This window comes from Falco cherrug, chromosome 5 (assembly GCF_023634085.1).
Source record: "Falco cherrug isolate bFalChe1 chromosome 5, bFalChe1.pri, whole genome shotgun sequence".
NCBI lineage: Eukaryota > Metazoa > Chordata > Aves > Falconiformes > Falconidae > Falco > Falco cherrug.
The window spans coordinates 37,099,792-37,111,340 of NC_073701.1; positions in this window are offsets into that span (position 1 = coordinate 37,099,792).

Genomic DNA, 11,549 nt, shown 5'->3' on the forward strand with positions numbered 1-11,549 from the left:
CACAGCCAACTCCAGGGAAAGCATTTATTCAAACAAAAAGGCTGCTGCTAGCCAAGGCAAAAGCAATGCTGCAGAGACCACAACAAAGCCTCTTTATTGCTGAAGCGTTTAACACCACAACCATCCAAAAGAGAAACACCGCTTGGCGCAGAGAAGAGCTGCAGCAACTCAGCGAGCCTGATTGCAGGGAGCGCTTCAGAGCATTCCCCAGCACAGCAGCTCCGGATTTGCTGCCTTGTCAGAGACCAGCTCAGTCCCCCATCGCTGGAAAGCCAGCCAGCGGCAACACACGCACCTCTGAGGATTCACAATCTCTTTGACTCTTCTAACCCCAGACTCCGAGGCGTACAGTTTCCCTCTGTCTGGCGGCAGAAGCGATAGGAGAGCCAGCGCGAGCGGGGCTGTACCTCTGCCAGCATTTTTACCACCGTTGTGTGTCGAGTGCCTCTCAGCAGGGCTGGATGATGCCGAGGTAAAAGCTGCCAATGCCCTTGTTACATTTCTACCCATTGAACTGCTCTAGGGAAGAGAACAATCAGCGACTCGAGGGGAAACCAGAAAAAGAAAGGTGTTGACACTACCGTGGGGAAGTGAGGGAGCACTTCTGTAATTCCCTTTCACCAGCAAAATTAGCCTGCCTCAGAAATCACCCGCTCCTGCTCTTTTTCTGTTCACCTACGGGAAAGATTCCCAGGGACCGAACGGTGGCCACATGCCCGACGTGCTGTCGGGGCTGACGCAGCGTGGCTGCGCCTCAGCCCCGGGTGCTCCCTGCTGTTCCCCGTCCCGGGCTCCCTGGTAGGAGCAGCAGGCCGGGCCGAAGGGGTTCCCGCAGGCGGCCACCTTCCAGCAGAGCGGCCACCGGCCGGGGCCGGGGCTGAAGCGGGGCCAGCCAGCAGAGCGGGACATTTTCCCTCCGCTCCTGCAAGGGGCGAGAAGCTTCTCCCACGCAGCTCACCCGCACTGGCAGCGCAGGGCCGGTCTCGCCTATGCCGACAGCCACCCGCCGCGCCGCCGCGGAGCCCCGGCCTGGCTCGGTCGCGGGGCGGGGGCGGTGGGGCGGCGGCCGGTGCCCGCTAACCCGCACCCTCGCCCACAAGATGGCGCCGTCGCCCCGGCCGCGCGCCGCCGCCGTCCCCGCTCCCGCCCGCCGGCGGGGCCGCCCCCGCCCCCAGCCCCGGGCCCGGCACGGCACGGCACTGCACGGCTCGGCCCCGGCGGCTGCGGCACGGCGGCGCGCTGAGCGGCGGTGAGCGCGGTTTTTCCTTTCGAGGCAGGTGAACAGGCGCCGCGCCGCGGCCGGGGGCTCGGCCAGCGCGGCGGAGGGCTGAGCCCCCTGCGCCTTCAGCTCGCGCGAAATGCGAGAGCGGGGCCGGGTCGCTCGGCAAGCGAAGTGCGTGAGACCCGGCGCTGTGCGGGGCCCGGCCGCCCCCCCGCACCGCCCCGGGCCGCCGAGGGAGCCGCCGTGTTACACACCCGGTGCCGCTCAGCATCTCTTCAGCAGCACTGCGGCCGCAACCCCGGAGAAAACAAGCGCAACTAGGACCCATTTAAGGCAAAACTAATGCTAATTAACTGTAATTAACAACTAGAAGAACAACATTTACTCAGCGAGCTGCAGATACTGCAGTAGCAGTTTGCCCATTAGGTGGGAGCAGGCAGAAGCCGGGGTGCGGAAAGGGAAAATAAACCTTACTGCAGGCTCTGTCGGACGCACAGCGCCGCCGCAACGGGTTTAATCCATCCCAGCTGCCTGCTGCCCTCCTCACCCCTCAGCTGCTCGAGGGCGCTGTCCCTGCAGCAGCCCCGACCTGCCACCCCACACCCCTCTAGCCCCACCGCTACCAGCCCCCCTTGCAAGCCCCCTCAGTGGGCGGTGGCAGCTGAGTCGTTGCTGCTGAGCCCTCTCGGGGTAGCAGCCCCCAGCCCGGGGGGGCGAAGCATGGGGAGCCACGGGCAGCATTGCCTCCAGCACCTGGCACCGTCTGCCCCAGCCACTCGCAAGCCATCCCTCCTACGCAGAGGGCATGCTGGAAACTCCTGCCAGTGCTGGTGAGGAGCACGGTTTTACTATGAATGATGCTTCTCAGCTTGCAGAGGCCTCCTGGGTAGTTTCCATGTGTGGTGCTTTCCATGACCAGCAAATCCCAGGCACCTATTTCATGTTGCTAACCAGTGATGCTGGACTAGTCGAGGCTCCAGCGATGGTGTTTAACTCGCTGTGGTTGCCTTAGCAGGGGTAGGCTCAAATCGGTGCCTCCACAAAAAGGGGCTGACTTGCTGCTGTGCTCCAAGGGGGTGCAGCTGCTTCAAGGGGCCCCAGCAGCAGCATGCCTCGCCGGCCAGTGGGAGTATGAGAGCAGGAGTCATAAGCACACAGCCCTCCCACAGCCATGACCACGAGATGTGTCACCAGCCCTGAGGTGCCACAGCTGGGCCAGCCCAACCTTTCTCATATTAGCAGTAAAATTGCTGGGGGTGGGATGCTGGGCAGGAGCGGGGCACATTGCCCACAGCTCCAAACCGTACTCTCTTGAAACAGGAGCCCCTGAACCCTCTCCTCACCAGCTGTGCACCTTGAGGTGTGCACATCATGACCTGAAATCCTCCCTGAGTGAAGGGCTGTGCATCCTCTCTGTGAGGGGCGAAGGGTAGGAGGCAGGCAGGTTTGGCAGGGGCGGGGTCCTGTGCCGGGCAGTCACAGGAAGAATCATGTTGGACAAGGTGGCAGTGGTTGTGAGGGAGCCACAGGACCAGTCCCTGCCAGCAACAGCCTCGCCAGATGGCCCTTCTGGCCACGTCTGCACAGGAAAGCTGCTCCGGCCTCAGCAAGTCCTGCTTTGAGCCAGGCGGCTGTGCCAGCCCCAGCTCCTGGCACCCTGGCAAGGAGCAGCTTCTGACCGCCTCCGGGTACCCAGGCTTGGCCCACGGCTGCTTCTAAATTCAAGCTCCTTCCCTCCAAGCTCCCAGAATCTTCTGGGATTAACTGTCCATTCAAGGAGACTCTGTGCTCCCCTGCACCCATACCACCTCATTCCCTCCTCTGTTCCTTCCGTTGCTTTTTTCTGTGGGTTTTTTTGCCCTTTCCTTTTAATACCTTCCCTACTTCTACTTTTTTCAGTCGGGGCTCTTTCTTCAGCCTGTGGCAGCTTCCCAGCTCAGGGTGTTGGGAGGCACAACCCACAGCGCAGCCGACAGCAACTCGGGAACCAGCAAGGACCCCCACAGCAGACACACGCACGCAGTCACACCCCGCTTTAGATCGGCATGACTTTTCTTGTGCACACCAGGCCTCCGCCAGCTCCTGGAAGGAAGGCTGGGAAGGGATTAAGTAGCTAAATATCTCACTGGCAAATTATTATGGTGCTTTTTTTTCCTATTAATTCTTCAACTTCGCTTTTATCGTCAACTGGGGAGAATATGCAGGCTGATACAGCTGTTATAGCACACTCTCCTAAGGTAGAAAAACATCTTTTCGCCACCAGGCCCTATTCTGGCTATGCAAACTAAAGAAAGCATACTGGCAGAAGCATTTGCTGGAAGAACCACCTCTCTGCTAGGATGTTTGCCAATATAGAAATGTGTTTCGTTTTGTCTTCCCTCCCCATCCCCCAATTTCCCACCTGCCGTCTACATCGCTGGCTGACAGGACTACAGGACAAGGAAGGATCTGTAGTTTTGGCCTAATGCATGACAATCATCATCGAGTTTTGTTTTTCAAACCCTTGAAGAGCACTGCTGGGCACACTGGGAGCAGCCAAGGCTGTTCTGGGGCTGGGGGAGACCTGGGAGGGATTTTCCGAACCTCCCTGTGGGTCTGGAGGCTGGGAACTGAGCCTGAACTCACTCCAACCCCTCCAGTGAAAGGGGTGTCTCCTGCCTGGATAATTGTGTGGTAGTAGACATGGGTTCAACAGGGATGGGAAATGGGAAATGCAAAAATCCCTGGAACGCAAGAGGAAGCATGTTCCGTCTGCATGTAGACATAACCTCAGCAAGAACAAGTGCATGGAGGTGGGACTAGGTGGATGCCATAACAGGGTTCAGACCCCTTCTCCTGTGGCTAAATATATATCTCCACTTGCTCTTTGTATATATATGCGTGTATATACATGTACACACACACACACTTTATACCTAGCTACCGATACTTGCTGGGGTTTCCCTAAGGCAGCCCCCGTGCCCCTGTGTCCTCCCAACCGCCTGAGTAGCCATGCAGAGACCCTCTACTACAGCCGGGCCCACAGCTTCTCCCGCAGCCCCCCCTCTCCCTGCTCTGCACACCCCGGGGAGATCCTTCCCCACCCCAGTACTGCTTCCTTTATTATCTCTGCCCAGCTGTGGTTTATAAGTTGTTTAAATCTTTTCTAGGAACAGATAGAGATCACAGTTACCCAGAATCCAAAAACGCAGACAGCTTGAAATGTGGTTAGACTCTGCCCTACTTTCATTGCACTGAGAGCAAGGCTCTGCCAAGGTGCTCAGGGGAGAGAAGAGGAGAGAAGGAGAAAAGAGAAAAAGACCCATCTCAGCAAACCGCCCCTTCCTCCAGCCCCAGGAAACAAACCTAGCCCATCCTCCCCAAGCTGGCTGTGTCTGAACCGCACTGCCTTTCCGCCTGCTTGGCCTGGGACATGCAGGTGAGCAGAGCAATGGAGGCATGAAGCTTGAGAGAGATGTTCTCCTGCACCCCAACACTTGACACAAGCGTGGGCATCTCCCCAAGCTGAGAGGTGTGAGGGTTTTGCCAAATCATAGCCACGAGGACAGCAGTGCTGCAGATTAAGAACGAGATGCGTTGGTAGAGGTTTTACCATCCGCATACCCACTCACAGCTTTCCCCCATACTAAGTTGCTCCGAGGCCCGGAGAGCTGCAGAAGTGGAAGAGCTGCCTGGGGCTTCCCTGCTGTGAGAAATCCCCTGCCTGGGAAGTCCGTGCTGGGTTACAGAGCTGCTGTGGGGCTGTGCCTCCACAGCGAGCGCAGCTCCCTCGCACCATCAGGCTCCTCCAACAGCAATACTTCCAGGAACCTGCAGTGATCTGGAAAGGGATCACCAATAATAGTGGGAGGCCTCTTTCCTTCTCTCAGCGGTGCCAGCCCACAAGACCAACCTGCAGACAAAGATTTGTGTTTCCCAAGCCCATTTTCCCAGGGTCTGATTCTGATAACCCTGGGCTTTTCTCACAAGTGTTGATGGTTTTCAGAGGTGGGGAAGAACAGCTTACCAATATCTACCTCCACCTCTATGACTTTCTCCAAAGTAGAGTAGTACTGGCTAAGTGATTCCACCCATATTCCTCCAGCTTTGGAGCAGTACATAGACAAGCCACTTGCAACCACTAATATTTTAAGGGCGTTCCTTACCCCTGCTTGGAAGGGCATGTATCAAAGGAAGGATCAGAGCAACAGTGAGGTATTTTTGCTGGTGCTCTCACTAGTGGTAGCAACAGTGAGGTGTTTCGGGGAAAGGGTTTGCTGTAGCCAAGGCCATAGAGCGAAGCTAAAGAAGGTATCATCTGAAAGATAATACAGTCCAAGATCATTACAGTATTTATTAACGCCATTTACAGGGACTGATCTGAACAGCCTTGGAAGGAAGAATGAAAAACTGCCAGCAAACACATATGTTTTCCTGCAAGAAGTTTTTTCATCCTATTGAAAAGCTTTGTTAGAAAGAATGATGAGAGCGGTAATAATAAGGCACTATAATTATACCTGATCCTTCTATAATCTCTCTCTCTGCAGAGTTCGGGAGCACTTTACTGCTATTATTGGATTTGAACAGTCCCATCTGGATAACATACGACTGGTTTGTTTGCATGGCTTATTTTAGGTATTTCAGCACGTACATTAGAGTTGCCTTCGTATCTGGCCAATTCCCTGCACAGTCTGTAAGAGCAGGAAAAGATCTTCAGCTCCTGTTCTCCACTGCCCCATTCTCCCATCCCAATGCCTTGGAGAGCACTTCATCGAAGTCCAAGGATAAAAGGAACCATCACTCCTTCCCAACTCAGTACCACAGAACGAGGGTTATAACCTAGAGGCTGGATACTAGCTAGAACATCTGTATTTGCACCTGTATTATTTTAGGCTTGAGAGTCAATGAATCCCAAAGCAACCCTAGATGCACCTGAAAGTCTAGAGGCAAGGAACTGGCACATGCGTTGTGCTAATGTAGATGCTCTGCGGTCAGAATAGCTGCTTTTAGGCTGAAGCTTTTAAACAAAGGCGTCTGCTGCATGCATGTGTTGCTGGCATGCACAGAATCAGGGAAGGCGTGATGGATGCTCGTGTCTTTCCAGACTCAGCATTACTTGCAATGCCATCTCAGTTACAGTGACGCTGGCAAGCTGCTGCTGCAGCTCCCATTCACTGTGGCATCTAAACGAGCGAGCAGCTCCATCAGCGCCTAGAACTTTGTTGGCCCCTTGCAGGAGCTCTTGGGTGTGAAGCTGGGCTCTTGCTACTTCCCTGTGCCAGGGCCAGGAGAAAAGAGACATAACTGAAAATAATTCAGCCCATGTTTAAAAATGTAGTCATAAAAAATGAGTTTTAAAAAATAATAAAAGCACGACACAAAAACTATGGTTTACGTGACCTGAACTGTTTTCAGGCTAAAATTCAGAGCAATTTGTCACTATCTTATAGTGCAGGGAATGTCCCTTTCAGACTGAATCCCCATAAAAATTAACAAACACAAGTTGCCCAATTCTTCTGTTGCTCTCACTGCTTTTAAAGGGATTTCTTCCCCCCTGTGAATTGGAGCAGGGTCTTCTCCTGAATCCCTTCCACACCCCACCTGGCCTCATCAGCACAGACAGGTGGGGGGTGCAGTGCCTGCCCATCCCCAAGGCTGTGGGTACATTTTGTTGAGGAGTTTAAAAGGACCCATTAGTTCTGCCTTACGTTTTCCCCCAACTTCAATTTTTGAGTATTACATCCAGTCTCCTTGCTTTCATTCTCTTAGATTCTTCAGAACCGTCTTTGTCAATTTGTTTACTTCTGGTTTATTTTTAAAAGACAAACCCCCAATGGACATAAGCTCTCAAGTCCCTTTTGAAAATGCTGTCTTGTCTGTAAGTGCTTTGTTTGTGATCCTCTCCAATCCTTTAGGCTACTGTTTATGAGCTGGAAGGCATCTGCGCTTGGGCTAATCATGCCAAATGCCAGCAACTCCCTCAGCATGATTTGTTGCACAAGCCAGTGGAAGCAGGGTTTGCTTTGATTAAGTTTAGTGTGGAAAACCCATGTTTGCTCACATCGGCCTGACAAAAGGGTCTGGGGGGCTAATGCAAAATCTTCTGAGAGAAATAACAAAACTGGTCATTGATTTCAATGGCATCTGGGACCAGCTCAAAGGTAGAGAGCTCTGATGGCAAGGGTTGTGTCTTGGGAAAGCAGGTAGCCCAGGAGCAAAAAAATTTTCCTTTGAAAGTGTATACTTGTTATTTGCCCCGACTTGGATAAATCAAACGCAGATGTAGGAGGCTGCCAGTGCTATGTGGTGTTTTGCACACTTTTTCGAAGCTGTGCAGCTCCCTTCTGACATGAGGTTAGTCAGGCTGGGACCCCCCAGCCTTACGCCAACCAGTACGGCTGGGCACAGCCATCCCAGCTTGATGCTGGCCTCCCCTGATGCCCTCAGCTGACAAGTCAGACTGACTCATTTTGGACGATGGTGATGTTTTTCTCCCCAGCCTGTGCTGGTGCTTGCCTCCAGGCATCAGATGGGTGTTCCAGTTTTTCTGCTCATGGAAGCTGGAAGGAAGTGCATAAGGGCTGCTCCCACTGGGGCCATCAAGCCGCTGCTAGGGCACACAGCCACACACTGTACAGGTGGGTGTACGGGTCTGCCACGTGCAGTCAACCCCTCTGCCTTGAGAGATGCCAGCGCAGGTAGCAAGAGCTCCATGCACACCCGGAGCTCAGCCCAGGAGCTCCATGCACATCTGGAGCTCAGCCCAGAAGCTACATGCACACCCAGAGCTCAGCACAGCTGTCCCCTGCTGAGCCACTGTCTCAGCTGCCTGGGCTGCACCCAGTGCTGTTCAGCCTAAGACTGAGCTTAGGCTGGCTTCTTCTCGCACTCCTGCCACAGCAGACGCGTGCCCAACAAGGGACAGAGCTCAAAGCTGCACCTGGATCCCACCTCTCCCCCATTTCCCGATGCCGCTTTTCCTCCTCCAGAGGTGTGCTGTTAATCACCATTAATCCCTTTTTGTACTCACAAAGAGGTCAGCCTCGCCAGTGGCCTGTGGCAGGGACTTTCACAGCTTAAGTTATACACCACATGAAGAAACGTTTCCTTTCGTTTCTTTGGGTCTTGCGCTTGGCTATTTCATCAGATGCCTCTCTGTTTTTTTAAGGAAACACGCTTGCTTGGTCACCTAACCCGTGGCATTTAGGCTTCACAGATCTCTGCCACAGACCTCAGCCATCTCTTTTCTGGCTGAAGAGTCCTAGTCTATCGAGCCAGCCCTTACACGGGAAGCATTTGGAAGTACTCTACTTTGCCCGAATCAAAACCCCAGCTCCGCCAGCCCCAGTTCAGATCACAAGGCAGCAGGAGCAACAGAGAGAGCCAGGCAGCTCTGCAGGGAGGCATCAGGAGTCGCAGAGCGGCTCTGCTGCATCTCCCTCTCCCTTTGACACCTGCTTTCTCTTTGAACACTGCCCTCAGTAGCTGTGTCTGCACCAAGCAACAGCGCAGGGCAGGCAGAAAGCTCCAGTGCTTCACAGACGCCAAACGTCTAAGGAATCAGTGCAAAACAAACTCAAGACAAAACCGTTACATTCCCCTAACCAAGGTATTCCTGTAAATTAAGGGGATTAGCACATTCAAAGACTGATGCGAACACACATTTTTGGAGGGACATCAGGGTAGGGTTGCAAAACTGAGACCCAGCTGTGTGTACACAGAAGGTTTTGTTTTGAAGCTTGACTATCTAGGAGGAGCTCATTTCCAAACACTGAGGGTGCCCAAATGTTAATACATTTTTTTGAAATGCTTTTGCACATACTTGTGTTTTTTGGTGAATCCTGATCCATCAAGGCAGATCCCCAATGGCACACAGACCCTTATGTCAGAGGTAATCAAGTATTATTACAAGAGCTGCTGGCTGTGGGGCCCCTCCTGTGCACACACATGGGTACATATGGAAGTTATTAACAAGCTTCACGGAAGGATTTTGGGAAATTAACCCCTGGGGCCCCGGAGCACTGTTAACAGACAGCTAGTTGGGAGCAGATGAAAAGCAGTTTCCTGCTGGATGCCTGCAGCATGTTGGGACCCAAATCCAGGCCTTTGCAGACGGGTAAAAGAAGCCCCTCTTGCAAGGTCTAAACTTTTCAACTTCTGCTGTTAGGAAGAACAGTTGGAAAAAAAACATCTGCGAGGCTGTACAAGTTTCCTCGACAAACTGAAATGAGTCAGCTGGAGAAATGTATAACATAACATATAAAAATGCAAACAATTTTCTTCTATTCCCCAAATGGCGCTCAAGAGGTTGAGAGGAAGTTTGTAATTTCTTTATAAGCCCCTTTAGGAGCCACCAAAAGAAACATTTGGAAATGGGCCACCAGGAGCTGCTCCTACACGACAGAGGGACCAGTTCAGAGGCAGTGCGATTAAGTGAACATCTCCCACTCATCAATGAAAGCCAGTAGGATGTTGTTTGCAGTTACTCCATGGAAGTAAACTCTTACAGCTTTGCTTTGTACATCTTTTTCTTGAGAGCTGAAAGAAAAAGGCTTCTCTTCCAACATCCAAGCAGAAAACAAAGGAGGACCCTGTAACGCCTGCCACAGTTGATCCACTTTTCACATTCCAGTTCTTCCCATACTGGTTTCCTTTCTTGCACCAATCCTGATCTGCAAAGTGACCTCTCCTCAGGAATAATGAGGATACTCACCCATAATATGCTCTACACTTCTATAATGTAACAATGCTTGGCAGTCATTCACTGCTTTTCATCCACAGATCTCAAATCAATTCGCTGCAGCCCTGCTGGAACTGACTTACTTGTAAGATGGAGACGAGCACTTGCTGTGCAATTAAAAAGACCTATATAAATGAATAAAATAAAGTAGACTTTATTAAAATCCAAACTATTTCCTCCTCCCTGGGTGTGATTTTGATTTTCCTAAAGCACAATCCTAGCTGCAAACGGGGCTCTTCTGCAGCCCCCAGCCATACAACCCAAGATGCTCATTTTCAGCCAAATGAGAACAGTTCACAGCCAGGTCAGAGCAATCTGGTTAGAAAGCTCTTCCCTCAGTGAGGTATAACTGTGCCCATAAAACAGAAGCATTCCTGTGCTTGGTTATAAATGTGGAAGAAATTAGCCTGCTCCTTCCCCCTCCTCAGTTTCTGAAGGGAAGGTGGGAAGGCAGCCAGTGCACCTCAGCAACAACACCCCCAAGGAAGAAAAGGATGGAGGGGTCAGGCAGGGTGCCTGGGGCAGCAGGCCCAGCCTCACTCTTCCCATAACAGGCAGAGAGGGAGGGCAGCTGTGTAGCTGACTCCACCGAGGCAGGGCTTCACCCAAGAGCCAGGGAACAGTCCCAAAACACAGGTGCTCAGAGCCACCCGAGATGCTGGCAGGGCAGATGTAGGAACTACAGGAGACCTGTGCTCTGCTGGAGCTCTGCACAGAGCACTGAAGGTGAGCAACGGCATGGTGCCCGAGACCAGGCCAAACCCACAGCAAGCAGCGGCACCCAGGGCGCGTGTGGCCTGGGAACGCTCCATGCCGCATGGGAGGTTTTCCCCTCACCAGCACACCGTGCCACCATCCTGGCCTGGCACCCTGGCAGCACGCTGTCAGTGCAGCGTTCGCCCTTCCCTCCACGGTGGGTTTTCCAACCACAGCACCTGCAGCAACAGCACACGCACCACCCCCAGCCCCACCACCTCCTCTATGGCCAGTCCCCCCTCCCTGCCCCATGAAAACACAGAACCACAGAGATATCCAGGGGAAGGGACCCGAGGAGGTCCCCTCCAGTCCAGCCTGGAACAGCTCCAAGGTCACACAGGTTGCTCCAGGCTTGACCCTTTTGGGTCTTGAAAAATTCCAAGTGGGGAGACCACCCAGCCTCTCCAGGCAACCTACCTCCCATCCAAACTACCCTCGTGGGAAAAAGGGTCTCCTCACAGCCAGCCAGGACTCGTTTCCCCTGTCTGCCACGTCTCGTTCTCCCAACTGTGGTGAGCCTGGCTCCTTGCTGACGTCCTTGTAGGTAGAGGCAGACTCCTGTTAAGTCCCTCTGATGCCATCTCCTCTCTGGGCTGAACAAGCCCAGCTCCCTCAGCCTCTCCTTGCAGGGCAAGTGCTCCAGCCCCCTGAGCTTCTTGGGGTCACCCCCCTCCCAATCTCACTCTAATTTATTACATTTTCGTTGCACCACAGAGCCCAAAATGGGATGCAATATTCTAACTGGGGTCTAAGGAATGGTGAGTATAGGGAGGTGATCACTCCTCATCTGCTGGCAGTGTTCCTGTTAATGCATCCCTGGATGCTGCTGGCCTTTGCTGCCAGGCAGCCTAC